The following is a 19,234-nucleotide window of genomic DNA, read 5'->3' on the forward strand; positions in this document are numbered from 1 at the left end:
ATCAGAAGTCATAAAAAAAAAAAAAAAAGAAGTAACTCCTTGCAAGGACACTGCCTTGACAGCCTCCCACCACACACACACACACTTTAAATTTCTTATGTCTCTTTACTATGTCTTGACAGAACCATTTATCATTTTTCTTTTAAAATATTCATTTGCTTCTCTATTTTACCACCTTTATCAATCCAATGATATGCCTTCCCTTTGCAAATTTAAATCATTTAAGTTCTCATTCCATTCAATGACAATTTTCTTACTCTCCCCATTTAAAAAAAAAGTCATTTTATGCCTCTTAAAAAAATGTAGATTCTGCTGGGCATGGTGGTGCGCACCTGTAATCCTAGCAGTTCAGTAAACTCAGGCAGGAGGATTGCGAGTTCAGTCAGACTCAGCAACTTAGCAAGGTACTGAGCAAGTCAGTGAAACCCTGTCTCTACATAAAATATATTTAAAAAGAGGCTGAACATGTGGCTCAGTGGTTAAGCGCCCCTAGGTTTTAAAAGTAGATTATGCCCTTAATTCTTCTGTTCATGAACACCCTGAAAGCACTTGCACACTTGGTTTTGTGGCATGGACAATCTGGGTGTCTTCTTAATCATCTTCCTCCTCCTCCATACAAAGCTGAGTCTGTTTTTCTCTCTAAAAATATTCTCCTAAACACTTATTTGTTCACTTTTCTTCAGATCCCCTCTCTTTATTCACCTCCAAGGATTTAACTCTTACTTCTTTAAAAATAACTTCCAAACTGAAATCTCTAATACCTTCCTATTGTTGTATTTGTGCCCTTCTTCTTTGAGGTCCTGCTGGCATTGTACATGTGACATCTTTCTTTCTCTCTTCCATCTAGCTTCACTTTTTGACTATAATGTTTCTGATCATAGCACAACACTCTGCCTAAATCAGATGCAAACAATTAAGTTATCTTCATTTTCCTCTCTCCTCTTTAGCCTATTTCTACCCTGTTGGTTACTATGCCTTAATAATTCTACCTTCATTATATATTTTCATATATATCCTTAGTTGTCATTGTCACATCTTTAGTTTAGGCCTGTATTATGTCTTGCCACAAACGGTGCTGAGTATCTAATGAGTTTATTTTACTTCCAGGCTAGTCTGTATATTTCTATTCAATTAATTTTTTCAAAAGATATTTAGCCCTTCTGCTTTTCTGCTCAAAAACCTCCTAGCTCTCCATTTCCTAGTTAGTAATAAATGGAGAACCTTTGCCAAGTGGCTTCTTTCCCCCTTTCCAATCTGATCACATACAATTTGTACTGAAGTTGAATTATTTTGAGAATGTTTCTTATAGTTTCTTCTAAAGTGGCTTAAAATGAGCTAGTGAAGTGCCTCTTCTTTCTTTCTCTGCAAGTCAGGACACAGCTTAAATGAAATGATTTTATCAAAGAATCACATTCTAATTCTTTAATTCAACCGGTTCTGGAGCTCCTGAAATATGCTAGTGGTACAATCAATGTAACCTAAGCAGGGTTCCTTCCCTTCCTTTTGCAGGTTCTTTACTCCTCTGAAATTCATTCCTTCTCCTGAACATCTGTAACACATGGTTCCTCACCCAAGGTATTTACTCCATGTGTTAGACAGCTTTGTAACTGTAACAAAAATACTGGAGATAATCAGTTTATAAAGATAAAAGTTTTCTTTTGGTTTATGATTTTAGAGCTTCCATTCTATGTCCCTCTTGCTTTTGGACATGTGACAAGGCGGCACATCATCACATCATCATGGTAGGGAGCATATTGGGGAGAAAGTTGCTCATCTCATAATCAGAACACACACACACACACACACACACACACACACACACACACACACACACAGAGGAAGAGACCATGTTCCCATAATCCCCTTCAAAGGCACACCCTCAGTGACCTAAAACGTTTTTTACACTAAGCCCCATCTTTTAAAGATTCCACAGTCTCCCAAAGCACCAAGCTAGGGATGAAGGTTTTAACACACTGGTCTTTGGGGAGCATCCCAGATTCAAGCTATAGCACTCCACAAAGAATTTTATCATGTTTATTCATAAATGCATCAAAGAATTATTCATAAAATTATTGCTTTCACAGAATCTTTTGAATAGTAGATATTCAAGAAGTGTTTTAAAATCACTAATTTAATGATAAATTCTAACAAAATCATATTCAACCTCCAATTATTTTTGCATTCCTTTGGTTTGTATCTCCACACCTTCGTCTATTCTGATAAATCTTAAATTTGGTCTTTTCATGTTATCCCTTATTTCTTGGAAGTTCTGTTCATGGTTTCTTATCATCTTCTCTGTGTGGTCAACTTTACTTTCAAGACTATGTATTTTGTCTTCATTGTCTGAGATTATGTCTTCCAGGTGGTCTATCTAGTCTGTTGGTGACACTTTCTATTGAATTCTTAATTTGGTTTATTGTTTTCTTCATTTCAACGATTTCTGCTTGATTCCTTTTTATAATCTCTGCCTCTTTATTGAAGTGATCCTTCACTTCCTGTTATCCTTCACTTTTTCTCCAATACCATCCTTTATTTCAAAGATCAATCTAACTATGTATTTCTAAACTCCTTCTCTGATATTTCTTCTACTGTGTTGTCTATGGATTCTATTGTTGGAACATCTTGGTTTGTTTGAGGCACTTTGTTCCCTTGTTTTTTCATGTTGTTTGTCTTCTCATCTAGCTGAATGGAGCTGAGGCAGTACAGATTTTACCCTGTAGTCTTATAATGTCCCTGAAGGCTTCCACTACCTCACCTTTAAGGGGGAGAACAATATTAACAGCACCCAATGCAAATGATATTCCACCTTAAACCAAATGGCTTCTACTAAGGCATTCACAGTTTTGTCACAATAAACAGAAATGAAGTGTTAATAATTGTCTACAATATAAATAGTTTGCTAAAAGGGTTTACCACTTCAAATGATGGACAATGAGGTAACAGAAGTAGTGTAAAATGTGGTGTTTATGAGGGAGACAGAGAGATGATAGAGGTAAAATTTTATAATAAGAGTGAGGGAGGAATTAATAGAGGATGGCTGTTAACATGAGAGAACTAAGAAAGAGAATCCAGGGAGACAGTAGGTAAGAGAAAAATGTATGTGCAGATTTTTTTTAAATATAGGAATAAACAATAAAACTGTCATATACTCTTCAGACATTCCATTCCTCGATACATTGATGCATGAAAAATATTTGTATTCAACGATGGTAGAGGAGTGTGAGAGAGAGTGAAAAAAGAAAAACAAAAGGAGGTGTCTCAATGGGAAATCGATTGTTTCCCTTGGCTTTCAAAAAATTTCTCAGCTTCCCTTCTCCACTGATAGTGGGGTTGTCTAAAGTTTGATGTCCCTGTGCACTCCAGGACTCACTGAGCTGGAAAGAGTCTAGTTTTCTCCAGTCTCTTCAACCTGTGCTTCCCCCAGGGACTTGTCCCTGGTCTGTGGCTTTCCACAGGCTTGCCAGACCCAGACTGGTCCATACAAACCCAGCTGCAATCTGATGGACCTGATCTTCAGCTTCCCCAGGCCACACCTTGCTACTGTCCCAAGATCTCAATGCTCTTTCAACTTGCAGAGAGACCACCAGGGATGCGCTCACACAAAGGAGTGACACTGCAAAGAGGCAGCCAGATGGCAGCCACTACCACACCATTAGAAAGACCTCAGGTGCAACCAGACCTGCGGATATCCCAATATATCTCCAGGCCCTGGCCTGAGTCTCCAGACCAAGGTGACCATGCCCCAAGATGGTGGCAAATCTTTGTATTTGTGCCAAAACTTTAATGCTATTAATGTACATGTATTAGGTTGTTGTCCCAAGATGGCAGCAGCCTTGTGTAACCAAACCTGGGTTACTGTGACAATTGACTTCCAGGCAACAGCAGACAGCAGACAATGTGCTGGAAGTCTGTGGGCAGTCTGCAGACTAACAGGGGATGATTAGCAGGTGGATGGGTAAGTGAAAAGTGGAGTATGGTTCAGGCAAGTGCAGGCAAACAGACAAATGTCAGATGATAGTCAGTGAATGATCTGCACTAAAAAGGCAGGCGATATGCTGGCAGACGATGGGTGATTGTGGTGGCCCAGTGGGGTAAACAGTAGGAGAGCAGTGGTCAGTGATGACTGCCTCACAGAGAAACAGTATTTCCTCTGCTTGAATCCTGAGTTACAGAGCGACAAAGAATGCAGCCTCCCTCTATTCCACCATCTTGCATCTCCATTTATTTTTTTAGAAATGTGTGAATGTCTTTTTATTTCTCAGCTTCTTTCTCAAGAACATAGATTTTTTTTAAGACTAAATACATTCAAATTATTTATGGCTTTCTAAATTTCCCTTGATGTGGGGCAACTCTTGCCAAAACTTTCATGCTACTAATGTGCATGTATTAGATATAAAATTTTCTGGAAAACAAGAAAATGTTAACGTGTCTGACATATTTCACATGTCTACCTTCAGTGTCCTTTAAGCTCTCACTGGAAATAGTATTTCCCTAATTTCCCAATGCTGAAAAATCATTAACTGTTTAGCTGTTAACAAATGTAAGCTCTGTAAAGGGAGAAGTACATAGTATCTATTTAAATTCTTCCATATAGAAATACACTTACATGTGACAAGAAACACACTTACATGACCCTGTAAAGTTGTTTCAAAAATAGAATTTAAAGCAGGATCTTGGAGGATATTTTCACACCTATATTCATTGCAGCATTATTTATAGTAGCCAAGAGATTAAAGGAGTCTAAATGTTCATCAACAGATGAAAAAGATAATGTGATGTATTCATGCAATGGTATGCTATTAAGTTTTTAAAAGAAAAAAATCATCTGATATGATACAATCTAGATTAAACTTGAGAACATTATGCTAGTGAGATTAGCCAATGACAGAAGGACAAATACACCCTGATTCAATTTATATGAGATACCTCAGGTAATCAAATCATAGAAGTAGAAGGGAGACTGAGAGTGACCAGAGGCTGAAAGTGGGGGGTGGCGGGGGTAGAATAGGGAGTTGCTATACAATGAAAAGTTATGTGAGATGAAAATGATCTAGAGATCCACTGTATAGCAATGTACAGTTAACAACACTGTGCACTTAAAAATTGTTAAGAGGGTATTTCTCATGTTGTGTGTTTTGACACAATACAAAAACAAACAAACAAGCAAACAAACAAAAATTCTGATCAGACTATTACTTCTTGAAAGAAAAGGCTATTTCCTGGTTTACCTAGTTTCTATCTTCTCAAACTCAGGCAGAGTAAAAGAGTCTTTGTCCTCCCTAGCCTCCAGACTTTCCTATGTAAGGCAAGGTAAGCCACGTTTATCCTAGAGAAAAAAAATAAAAGCTAGAGGTAAAGAGGAAGAGGTTAGTGAGAGAGACGTGGGGAAACACAGAAAGATTTTCCAAGAGTAGGTTATGACATGTATTTTAAGGTAGTTAAAAAATTTTCACTGCTACTTTATTATATTACTGATCAACTATCCACAAATATTTTTAATAGTCATTTTCATTTATCCATTGAACTTTAATTTAATCAATTTATATTAAAGTGAATCAGATATGTCCCAACCTCACCTAGACTATAATCCATAAGAGAGGAGTTAACTAAATATAAGGGCGGGATATAATAAATGCATTTTAAATGTTTTTTTAGAAGTATGTAAACCAGAGTTCCTTTATCCATTCATCTGTTGAAGGGCATTTAGGTTGTTTCCACAATCTAGCTATTGTTAACTGAGCTGCTATAAACATTGATGTGGCTGTGTTACTGTAGTTTGCTGATTTTAGGTCCTTTGGGTATAAACCGAGGAGTAGGATAACTGGGTCAAAAGGTGAGTCCATTCCAAGTTTTCTTAGGATTCTCCATTTTGCTTTCTAGAGTGGCTGCACCAATTTGCAATTCTACCAGCAATGTAAAAGTGTGCATTTTTCCCCACATCCACGCCAACATCTATTGTTGTTTGTGTTCTTGATAAAAGCCATTCCAATTGGAATAAGATGAAATCTTAGAGTTGTTTTAATTTGCATTTCTCTAATTACTAGAGATGTTGAACACTTTTTCATATATTTATTAATTGCCTGTATATATACCCAATGGAATACTATTCAGCCATAAAGAATAATAATATTATGGCATTTGCGAATAAATGGATGGAATTGGAGAATATCATGCTGAGTGAAATAACCAAGCCCAAAAAACCAAAGGCTGAATGTTTTCCCTGATAAGTGGAGAATGATATATAATGGGGGTGGGGGTGGGGAATGAGAGAATAATGGGAGAACTTTAGAATATGTGGAAGAAAATGAGACGGAGGGGAGTATGAAAAATGATGGAATGAGACAGACATCATTACCCTATGTATATGTATGATTACACAAATGGTATGAATCTACATCGTTTTCAACCATAGAAATGAAATGATGTACCCCATTTGTGTACAATGAATCAAAATGCAGTCTGTAAAAAATTGAAAGATAAATAAAAATAAAAAATAAATAAATAAAATAAAATTTCATTGATTAAAAAAAGTTAAGTATGATTTCAGAGGTAAAGATAAACATTTATCTGTAACACACCTGGGAAAGTGCAATTGGAATAAGGATGTAGAAATTAGGTTTTAAATGCAGAGCAGGCAAAATTTCACTGCATACATATGAGTAGAGTATTGTTAACTACCAACTGGGTGTCGAATTTTGTGGAAACTTTTTGTCCATTCATGGAAATTATAAATTCTGAAGGATTGGGCTTATACTGGTATAAATAGAAAGGAGAATGACCAGAAATACTGTGTAAGTGAAATAAATAAAGATTTTGGGCATCATTTGGATATAGGGTCTAACGGGGAAGAGATATTGAGAATGAGTTCATAGAAAAGTTTTGTCATTAATAAAACAAGTTAGAAAGAAGATATAGATGAAAAGTTGGGGGAGAGATAAATACATGATACATAAGAAGTTGCCTAATGCTCCAAATTATGTTTTGTAACTCAATAGTGACTCTGGAAAATCAATATATGTACAGGTAATAACAGGGACAGATGTATAGGAAGATGGTAGATAAATTGCACATTAAACCAGGTTTACCTTTTTTTCTTTTAAAGGTTTTCAACTAGAAACATCCACAACCCAATGCCTCGGCCGAGTCCCTAGTCAGTAACGTTCTTCCTAGAAGCTCATTTTTGTTGTGTCTAAAAGGAATGTGAATGTAAATCATCTTCTCATCTTTTTTGTTTGATTTTAAGGAAATCAGATTTCAATGAGTCAAACTTTACAGAAATATTTCTTTTTTAAACTTTTTAAAAGTTGTATTTAGCAGGAGAAATATACCTCATTGTCCCAATATCAGTGATGTTTACAAGTGCTATGATTTGGATATGAGATATCCCCCTAAAGTTCCTGTTAATGCAGGACTATCCAGAGGTAAAATGATTAGACCATGAGAGTTTTAACCTAACCAATCCAACACATTTTAAATGGACTGACTGTAGGCAGGTGAAGTGTGGCTGGGGCGGGAGTGTTACTAGGAGAGTGTCCTGAAAAATGCATCTTCTCTGTGGCCTTCCCCTCTTCTCTCTCTCTGCTTCCTGACCCCATCCTGGGCTGAGCTGGACCCTTACCCCATGATGTGCTGCCTTACCCTGGGCCCAGAGCAATGGAGTGGGCTGTCCGTGGACCAAGACATCTGAAACCATGAACCCCAAATATACTTTCTCTCCTCTAAGTTGTCCTTGTTGAACATTTTGACCACAAGGTAGCAAAAGCTGACTAAAACAACAATGATAAGTGGGTTCCACTAATATCTATCTAGTTTGTTGTATATGTCTATTAATTCTTCACCTAAATGTTTTTATCAAAATAGCAATTTTTACTTAGTTCCATTATTTATTTGAAGTCAAATCCACAGTGGAGGAAATACTATGGGACAAAATAGACCCATTGGTGGAACTTGTATGGATCTCAATTCAAACAGAAAAACTTTAAAATGAATCATTGAGGCGATTGGGGGGGCGGGACTAGAATGGATTCAGTAGAACATGATGTTAAAAGATCACTAACATCTAGGTGCAGTGGCACATGCCTGTAATCCTGACTACTCAGGAGGACGAGGCAGGAGGATTGTAAGTTCAAGGCCAGACATGGCTGTGTCACTGGAGTATGCTGCTTTTAAGTTCTTTCGGTATAGACCAAAGAGTGGGATAACTGGGTCAAATGATGGTTCCATTCCAAGTTTTTAGGAATCTTCATACTGCTTTCCAGAGTAGTTGCACCAATTTGCAGTCCCACTAGCAATGTATGAGAGTACCTTTTCCCCCACATCCTCACCAACATTTATTGTTACTTTCACTCTTTATAATTGTCATTCTGACTGTAATGAGATGAAGTCTCAGTGTAGTTCTAATTTGCATTTCTCTGATTGCTAGAAATGAACTCTTTTCATATATTTTTGACCATTTGTATTGCTTCTTCTGTGAAGTGCTTGTACAGTTCCTCTATCCATTTATTGATTGGGTTATTTGATTTTTTGGTGTTAATTTTTTTTTAGTTCTTTATAAATCCTGGAGATTAATACTTTATCTGATGCAGCCACATCAATGTTTATAGCTGCTCAATTCACAATAGCCAAGCAATGGAACAAACTTAGGTGTCCTTCAACAGATGAATGAATAAAAAAAAGTGGTCTATATACACAGCCAATAAAGAAGAATGTATAAATTCATTCTGCTGTCATATACAACTAATTAGAACAAATTTTAAAAATTAAAAAAAAAAGAAGAATGAAATTACGGTATTTGCCAGTAATAGGATGGAACTGAAGATTATGCAAAGTAAAATAAGCCAGTCCCAAAAAAACAAAGGTCTCTCTGCTATGTGAATGCTAACCCAAACAAAGTAGGGTGGAAAGGGGAAAAAAAGATGTCCATTAGATCAGACAAAGGGGAATGAAGGAAAGCAGGGGATGGGAAGGACAGTAGAATTAATTGGACATAACTTTCCTATCCTTTTATTTAAAAACATGACCAGGGTAACTCTGCGTCATGTACAATCACAAGAATAGGATCCTAATTAGTAAAAGTTATACTACATGTATGTATAATATGCCAAAATACACTCTACTATCATGTATACCTAAAAGAACAAATAAAAAAAGGGATCAAATATAAAAGAAAACCAAAAAAGTCCAGATTTGGCAAGTTAAAGAGACCCTATAGACCCTACATCAAAATAAAAGAAATGAAAAGCATTGGTCATATATTCTAGTGGTAGAACACCCCTGAGTTTAATCCCCAGTGCTACGAGAGAAAGGCAAGAGAGAGACAGAGACAGATAGATTGATTTTGGGTTTATGACTGTTTTAAAATAAATTTTCACTCATAGAGCAACATTCTGAGATATTTGCAGGTGAGATGGTATAAGGCCTGAGGTTTAAAATCCTTCAAAGAAAAAAAACTGGGATGGTGGCAGATGAAATAAAAAGGTTGAAGGTTGGTGACTTTGAAGGTTGGGTGATGAGTGCCCAAGGGTTCATTTATTCATGCTGGTAAATTTGCTTATGCTTTAAATAGATTTAATAACATTTTTTTAAAAAAATTAAGGATACAAATTAATGATTTCTAGTCACATCTATAAAAAGAATAGCAATTTTATATAACTATTTAATTATAATTGTCTCATTTACTTTTCACAATATCTTCTAAGGTCAATAAAATTATTACCTCCATTTTACTCTAGGTCATAAAACCTACAAAACTTTCCTAGGACAACAAAGCTCTTAAGAAATGGAAATGAGACTCATATTTTACTCTTCTTATGCCAGATTCAATAACTCAGTAATTATTCTCCATAAGGCAGCTCCAGGATTTTTTAAATGTTTCAAAAAGTCAATTCTGGATTTTTTTTGGCATAGAGAACAAAGTCACCAACATTTATTAATGTCTCTATTTTTTTAGTACTTACCAATTTAATTGTATTTTAAAGGATTGTTGTTCAATATTTAAACATTAATATATTTTGAAGAGTAAGAATCAGTGTGTTTCTCTGCACTGCCTTTGAGCTACATTATATATTAGTTTACTAAATAAGATTTTGAAATATTGACTGAAAGGGAATACTAATATTTCACTTGAAAAATTAGTTTCATTTATGACTGACTTTGTAAAATAATCCTCCCAATTTAGTAATACTTCTTAAACTTCATAGGAATCAGCTAAAGAAATTGTGAAGTAAGCTCATCCTCCCAAAATTTAAAAGAATTTTTTGAATCCACTGGAGCAAGGCCAAAACCAGGCAGAAACTGATGAAATCACGCCTGAGAGCAGAAAGCTGCACTAGCTTACCCACATTTATAAGATTTACCCCTGAGTGAGGGCTTCCCTTTGTCCAACTAAAAAGCTAGAAGTCAAATAATTAATAAGCTGTAGCCTTATGTGTTTTGCAAATGTATTTTTTCCAGCTTGTAACCTTATGTCACAAGCATTTCCTTATGTATGTATGTTTATCTTTGGATAAACAAGTTTGGATTCATAATATTTTTTCTTTTATGATCATCACTTAGAAAAAAATAATTCAGGTCCATTTTTAGATTGTGAATATATTTTACTGTGCTTTCTTATATAAGCATTATTGTTTAACTTTTAAGCTTACATCTATGACCCATTACAAATTAATTTTTGCGTGTCACGTGAGGTAGTGATTGTGATTAATTTTTTCCATATGAATATCTAGTTGTTGAAAGGGTTTCATTGCTCATTAGCATTCTCATTATAAATCAACTGAATAAGTGTAGGACTATGTTTGGAGTCTTTAATATTCCATTGATCTATTTGTCTACCCTATAGAACACCATATATTAAAAACCACACATTTATAGATTAAATTCATTCTTGAGTCAAGTTGGATATAGAAAACTGTATTGGGAAACAATTTCCATGGCATCTCATGAGCTATGTTTTGGCATTATAATATTTCAAACAGGTATTTGAAACTTACTATTATATTATGAAAATATTAAATGCATTGTACTATCATGCCTTTGTAAGAAACTATAGGAGAAATGACTTACAAACTTCAATTTCAATGCCAGGAAGAGTGATATGTCTTCTCAGTTAAGCATATACATTTATCTTCATAGCTCTAGGGCTGGACTTTTAGGAAACTGAAAGATGAAATAGCTAAATTTTGTTAACTTCAGTAGATTATAATCTAAATCAACTTCAGTAGATTTAGATTATAGCTAAATTTTGTCAACTTGTCCCATGTATATGGTTAAAAATAACTTCTGGGTGTGTCTGTGAGGGTGTTTCCAGAAGAGATCAGCATTTGAATTGGTAAACTAAGTGAAGTAGATCATGTTCCACAATGTGAGCAAGCATCATTTAATCTATTAACTGCTTCAGCTGAACATCAGCCTTCTCCTGGTTTTCAGTCTTCAGACTCAGACTGGAATATATACCATCACCTCTTGGGCTCCTAAACCTATGGGTATGTCAATGGCTTTCCTACGTCTCCATCTTGAAGACCAAAGATTGTGGGATTTCGTAGTCTCCATAATTTTTATTCGCCAGTGAATTCTAGCATAGATATAAAATTGATTCTGTTCTCTAAAGAACCCTGAGTAATGCAAAAGAATATTTTATTGATCAATTCTAAGAAGTACATAAAAAGTCTTATTGTATGGTCCTATCCTGGTGGACTTTCCTTACTCTAGGAGATTGCACTTTGATTTTTAAATTTATTATTAATTTTCCTTTAGTTTACTATTCAAGTTGAATATTCCCTATCCAAAACACAGGAGATCTCAAACGTTTCAGACTTTGAAATTTTTTTATGATTTTGGATTATTTTCATATATACAATAAAATATGTTAGGGATAAGAACCAATTCTAAACACAAAATTCATTTAAGTTCATAGATATCTTATACACATAGCCTGAAATAACTTTATAAAGTATTTTTCAGAATTTTGTGCATGAAACCAAAATTCATTGTCTGGAATTTCCACATGTGGTATCGTGTTGGTACGCACGAGGTTTTGGTTTTCGAAGCATTTTGGATTTCAGATTTTCCTTGCTCAACTCATATTTTTGTATTATAACAACCCCTACTGGAAATGACACAACATCTAAATAAAGCAATATATATTTTTTTTTATTGTAAACAAATGGGATACATGTTGTTTCTCTGTTTGTACATGGCGTAAAGGCATACCATTTGTGTAATCATAAATTTACATAGAGCAATGTTGTTTGATTCATTCTGTTATTTTTTTCCCTTCCCCCCACCCCTCCCACCCCTCTTTACCCTCTATACAGTAGTTCCTTCCTCCATACTTGCCCCCCTCCCTAACCCTAACTCTAACCCTTCCCTCCCCCCCATTATGTGTCAACCTCCACTTATTAGCGATATCATTCGTCCTTTGGCTTTTTGAGATTGGCTTATCTCACTTAGCATGATATTCTCCAATTTCATCCATTTGCCTGCAAATGTCATAATTTTATCATTCTTTATGGCGGAGTAATATTCCATAGTATATATATACCACAGTTTCTTTATCCACTCATCAATTGAAGGGCATCTAGGTTGGTTCCACAGTCTGGCTATTGTGAATTGAGCAGCTATGAACATTGATGTGGCTGTATTTCTGTAGTATGCAGATTTTAAGTCCTTTGGGTATAGGCCAAGGAGTGGGATAGCTGGGTCAAATGGTGGTTCCATTCCAAGTTTTCTAAGGAATCTCCACACTGCTTTCCATAGTGGCTGCACTAATTTGCAGCCCCACCAGCAGTGTATGAGTGTACCTTTCTCCCCACATCCTCACCAACACCTGTTGTTGCTCGTATTCTTGATAATCGCCATTCTAATTGGGGTGAGATGGAACCTTAGGGTGGTTTTGATTTGCATTTCTCTTATTACTAGAGATGTTGAACATTTTTCCGTATGTTTGTTGATTGCTTGTAGATCTTCTTCTGTGAAGTGTCTATTCATTTCCTTAGCCCATTTGTTGACTGGACTGTTTGAATTCTTGGAGTAGAGTTTTTTGAGTTCTTTATAGATTCTGGAGATTAGTGCTCTATCTGAAGTATGATTGGCAAAGATATTCTCCCACTCTGTAGGCTCTTTCTTCGCATTGCTGATAGTTTCCTTTGCTGAGAGAAAGCTTTTTAGTTTGAATCTATCCCAGTGGTTGATTCTAGCTTTTATTTCTTGTGCTATGGGAGTCCTGTTAAGGAAGTCTGGTCCTAGACCAACAAGATGAAGATTTAGACCTACTTTTTCTTCTATAATCTGCAGGGTCTCTGGTCTGATTCCGAGGTCCTTAATCCATTTTGAGTTTAGTTTCGTGCATGGTGAGAGATATGGGTTTAGTTTCATTCTGTTGCATATGGATTTCCAATTCTCCCAGCACCATTTGTTGAAGAGGCTATCTTTTCTCCATTGCATATTTTTGGCCCCTTTGTCTAGTATGAGAAAATTGTATTTATTTGGGTTTGTGTCCGTGTCCTCTATTCTGTACCATTGATCTACCTTTCTATTTTGGTACCAATACCATGCCGTTTTTGTTACTATTGCTTTGTAGTAGAGTTGAAGATCTGGTATTGCAATACCCCCTGTTTCACTCTTCCTGCTAAGGATTGCTTTAGCTATTCTGGGTTTCTTATTCTTCCAGATGAATTTCATAATTGCCTGCTCTATTTCTGTAAGGTACGTCATTGGGATTTTAATTGGAATTGCATTGAATTTGTATAGCACTTTAGGTAGTATGGCCATTTTGACAATATTAATTCTTCCTATCCAAGAACATGGAAGATCTTTCCATCTTCTAAGGTGTTCTTTAATTTCTTTCTTTAGTGTTGTATAGTTCTCATTGTAGAGGTCTTTCACCTCTTTTGTGAGATTGATTCCCAAGTATTTTATTTTTTTCGAGGCTATTGTGAATGGGGTAGTTTTCCTAATTTCTCTTTCTGAAGATTCATCACTTATGTATAAAAATGCGTTGGATTTATGGGCATTGATCTTGTAACCTGCTACTTTACTGAAATCACTTATGAGTTCTAAGAGTTTTCTGGTGGAATTTCCAGGTTCCTCTAAATATATAATCATGTCATCAGCGAACAGGGATAGTTTGAGTTCTTCTTTTCCAATTCGGATCCCTTTAATTTCTTTGGTTTGTCTAATTGCTCTGGCCAGAGTCTCAAGAACGATGTTGAATAGAAGTGGTGAAAGAGGGCATCCCTGCCTTGTTCCAGTTTTTAGGGGGAATGCTTTCAGTTTTTCACCATTTAGAATGATATTAGCCATGGGCTTAGCATAAATGGCCTTTGCAATATTAAGGAATGTTCCCACTATCCCTATTTTTTCTAGTGTTTTGAGCATGAAGGGGTGCTGTATTTTATCAAATGCTTTTTCTGCATCTATTGAAATAATCATGTGATTCTTGACTTTAAGTCTATTAATATGGTGAATTACGTTTATTGATTTCCTGATGTTGAACCAATCTTGCATCCCTGGGATGAAACCCACTTGATCATGGTGCACTATCTTTTTAATATGTTTTTGTATGCGATTTGCTAAAATTTTGTTGAGAATTTTTGCGTCGATGTTCATTAAGGATATTGGTCTGAAATTTTCTTTCCTTGATGAGTCTCTGTCTGGTTTAGGTATCAGTGTGATATTGGCTTCATAGAATGAGTTTGGGAGGGTTCCCTCCTCTTCTATTTTATGGAATACTTTGAGAAGTATTGGAATGAGCTCTTCCTTAAAGGTTTTGTAGAACTCGGCTGAGAACCCATCTGGTCCCGGACTTTTCTTTGTTGGTAGGCTTTTGATGACTTCTTCTATTTCAGTACTTGAAATTGGTCTATTTAAATTGTTTATGTCCTCCTCATTCAGTTTAGGCAATTCATATGTCTCTAGAAACCTGTTGATGTCTTCGAAATTTTCTATTTTGTTGGAGTATAGATTTTCAAAATAGCTTCTAATTATGTTTTGTATTTCCATCCTGTCTGTAGTGATATTTCCTTGTTCATTCCGAATTTTAGTGATTTGGGTTTTCTCTCGTCTTCTCTTTGTTAGTGTGGCTAAAGGTTTATCAATTTTGTTTATTTTTTCGAAGAACCAACTATTTATTTTGTCAATTTTTTGTATTGTTTCTTTTGTTTCAATTTCATTGATTTCAGCTCTGAGTTTAACAATTTCCTGTCTTCTACTACTTTTGGTGCTGTTCTGTTCTTCTTTTTCTAAGGCTTTGAGCTGTAGTGTTAGGTTGTTTATTTGTTGAGTTTTACTTCTTTTATTAAATGCGCTCCATGAAATAAATTTCCCTCTAAGTACTGCTTTCATAGTGTCCCAGAGGTTTTGATATGATGTTTCTTTGTTCTCATTTACCTCTAAGAATTTTTTAATTTCCTTCCTAATATCTTCTGTTATCCATTCATCATATAATAGCATATTGTTTAATCTCCAGATGTTGGAATAGTTTCTGTGTTTTACTCTTTCATTTATTTCTAACTTCAATCCATTATGATCTGATAGAATACATGCTAGTGTCTCTATCTTCTTGTATTTGCTAACATTAGCTTTGTGGCATAATATATGGTCTATTTTAGAGAAGGATCCATGTGCTGCTGAGAAGAAAGTGTATTCACTCTTGGTTGGATGGAATATTCTATAAATGTCCGTTAAGTCTAAATTATTGATTGTGTTGTTGAGATCTATGGTTTCTTTGTTCAATTTTTGTCTGAAAGATCTGTCCAGTGGTGAGAGCGGCGTGTTAAAATCACCTAGTATTATTGTGTTGTGGTCTATTTGGTTTCTGAAATTGAGAAGGATTTGTTTGACATACATAGATGAGCCACTGTTTGGGGCATAGATGTTTATGATTGTTATATCTTGCTGATTTATGCTTCCCTTAAGCAGTATGAAATGACCTTCTTTATCCCTTCTGACTAACTTTGGCTTGAAGTCCACATTATCGGAAATGAGGATGGATACTCCGGCTTTTTTGCTGAGTCCATGTGCATGGTATGTTTTTCCCCATCCTTTCACCTTTAATCTATGGGTATCTTTTTCTATGAGGTGAGTCTCTTGCAGGCAACATATTGTTGGATCTTTCTTTTTAATCCAGTCTGCCAGTCTATGTCTTTTGATTGATGAATTCAGGCCATTAACGTTCAGGGTTATTATAGAGAAATGATTTGGTTTCCCGGTCATTTGGTTCATTTTTAAAATTTTGTTTATTTATTTGTTTGACACAACTTGTTTCCTCCTTTATTTGACAATTCCTTTAGGATAATTCCTCCCTTTGCTGATTTGCTTCTTTGTTTTTCATCTCTTCCTCATGGAATATTTTGTTGAGAATGTTCTGTAATGCTGGCTTTCTTTTTGTAAATTCTTTTAGCTTTTGTTTATCATGGAAGGATTTTATTTCATCGTCAAATTTGAAGGTAAGTTTTGCTGGGTATAAGATTCTTGGTTGGCATCCATTTTCTTTCAGGGCTTGAAAAATGTTGTTCCAGGACCTTCTAGCTTTTAGGGTCTGGATTGAAAAATCTGCTGATATGCGTATTGGTTTCCCCCTGAATGTAATTTGGTTCTTTTCTCTCACAGCCTTTAAAATTCTGTCTTTATTTTGAATGTTAGGTATTTTCATTATAATGTGCCTTGGTGTGGGTCTGTTGTAATTTTGTGTATTTGGAGTCCTGTAAGCCTCTTGAACTTGATTTTCCATTTCATTCTTCAGATTTGGGAAATTTTCTGATATTATTTCATTGAATAGGTTGTTCATTCCTTTGGCTTGTTTCTCTAGGCCTTCCTCAATCCCAATAATTCTTAAATTTGGCCTTTTCATGATATCCCATAGTTCTTGTAGATTCTGTTCATGATTTCTTACCATCTTCTCTGTTTGTTCAGCTTTGTTTTCAAGGTTAAATATTTTGTCTTCAATGTCTGAGGTTCTGTCTTCCAGGTGTTCTATCCTATTGGATATGCTTTCTATGGAGTTCTTAATTTGGTTTATTGTTTCCTTCATGTCAAGGATTTCTGTTTGGTTTTTTTTCAATATCTCTAACTCTTTATTGAAATGATCTTTTGCTTCCTGTATTTGCTCTTTTAATTGTCGATTGGTGCGATCAATCAATGCTTGCATTTGCTCTTTCATCTCATCATTCAATGCTTGCATTTGCTCTTTCATCTCCTCGTTTGCTTCTCTGATCATTTTAATTATGTACATTCTGAACTCCTTTTCTGTCATTTCTTCTGCCATGCTGTCATTGGGTTTTATTGATGTAACATCTAGATTTGTTTGCAGCATTTTCTTTCCTTGTTTTCTCATGTTGTTCAGATATCAGTGGACCGCTGAGATATTGCAGATTTCCTCTGTTGATTTACAATGACCCTGAAGATTTCTATATATATCCCCTCTTAGCCTTCAGTAGGCTGAAGTCTTGGAGGAGGTTGATAATGTGGTGCTCCACAAGGAAGCTGCCTCTCTAGGAGTGGTGGCCTTCAGGTGGGGTATATTCCCTGCTAGTGGGCAGAGGTGCCTCCACTTGTTGACCAATGGTCATCCAAAGGGGACCTAGGCTGTGGGCTGAGGCAAGGCCTGTTTGGGCCTGAGTCTCTGGTTTTACCGTCCTTGTGGGAAACCTCACCCAGCAGGGAAGACTCACCCGGTGGGGAGGTCTCGCTGGTCAGTTTCCTCCTAGAGGTTCCCCTCAATTTACAGCTACTGCCTGGGCTGGGCTGCCTTCCTCTGCAAAGTTTCCAGGGGCCCGGCCCTACCTCCTGGGCCTGGGAGCCTCACCCTTCGCAGATGAATCTCCTTAGGCTGCCCCTCCTCAGAGAATTTGCCCATAGGCCTGGAACCTTCGCTCCGCCCTAAGCCTGTCTCTGTGCGGCTCTTCCACCCAGAAGCCTCCTAGATCCTGGGACCCTGTTCTGCACCTAATCGCCTGGCTGCGTGGCCCCTCCTCTGAGCAGCCACCTGTGGCCCCGAACAATCGCTCTGAGTCCCAGAGACCCGCCACAGGCCTCTTCCTCCAGACAGCCGCCCACTGTGCCGGTGTGGTCACTAGGAGTCCAAGAAACTCACTTCGTGCCTCCTCCTCCCACCAACCACCCGTAGTCCGGGGCAATCAATCACTCCGAGTCGAAGTGACCCTGCCTGTTCCTCCTCCTTCTCCAGATAACCCCCCGGGTGTTCAGGAGCAGTCCCTCTGAGTGGCTCTGAATCCACGTGACCCGCTGCACGGGTCCTCTGGGCAACCGCCCGGAGCTCTGATGTGGTCCCTCAAGACCAAGCGTCCCACCACGCTTCTCCTCCAGGCAGCCCCCCTGTGTTCAGGAGCTGTCACTTTAAGACCAAACAACTCACCACTCGCCTTCTCCTCTGAGCAGCCGCCTGGAGCGCTAATGCAGTCACTGCGAGTCCAAAGGACCCGCCGCGCTCCTTCTCCTCCTTCTCCTACTCCTCCGGGCAGGCCCCGGGGTTCAGAAGTGGTCAGGGTCCAAACAGCTCGCCACGCAGCCCCTTCTCTGGCAACCGCCTGTAGTTCCCGTATAGTCACCCGAATCCAAGCGGCCGCTCCTCTTCCTCCTTGTCCTCAGGGCAGGCCCCGGGGTTCAGAAGCGTCGTTCTGATTCCAAACAGCTCGCCGCGCGGCTTCTCCTCTGGCAACCGCCTGCAGCTCTGGCGCAGTCTCTCCGAATCCAAGTGGCCACGCTCCTCTCCTCCTCCTCAGGGCAGGCCCCGGTGTCCTGAGTCCACACAGTTCTCCCCGCCACTCCTCCCCCGGGCAGCCGCCGGAGCCCCAGTGGCAGCTCCGAGTCCCAGCGCTGTGCCGAGCGGCCTCCTCTATGGCGCTCCAGCGGGGGGAGGGGCGTCTCGCCGGCAGTTCTACTTCACAAAGTTTCCTGCGTTCCGGGACCCCCGTCCCATCCGGGATGCCCCCCCAGGGGGTGAGAGTCACCCGGCTACTTTGAGTTGGTCCCAAGCGTCTCAATATCTCCTCTCTTGAATCCTGAGTTCTGGAGCAACACGTAATGCAGCCACCCTCTAGGCCGCCATCTTGAAAACCCCAAGCAATATATTTAATGTGACTTTGGAAATAGATTTTATTACTGAGAATAATAACACTTGCCTTTTGTTAAAATTATCAAATATCTGACTGTGATTGTCCATCTTCTCCCCGGCTATCCTGTCAACTGATTGGGAGGTAGGATAAGAGCTTAGAGGTTT

This window comes from Sciurus vulgaris (assembly GCF_902686455.1).
Source record: "Sciurus vulgaris genome assembly, chromosome: 8".
In the NCBI taxonomy this organism is placed as follows: domain Eukaryota; kingdom Metazoa; phylum Chordata; class Mammalia; order Rodentia; family Sciuridae; genus Sciurus; species Sciurus vulgaris.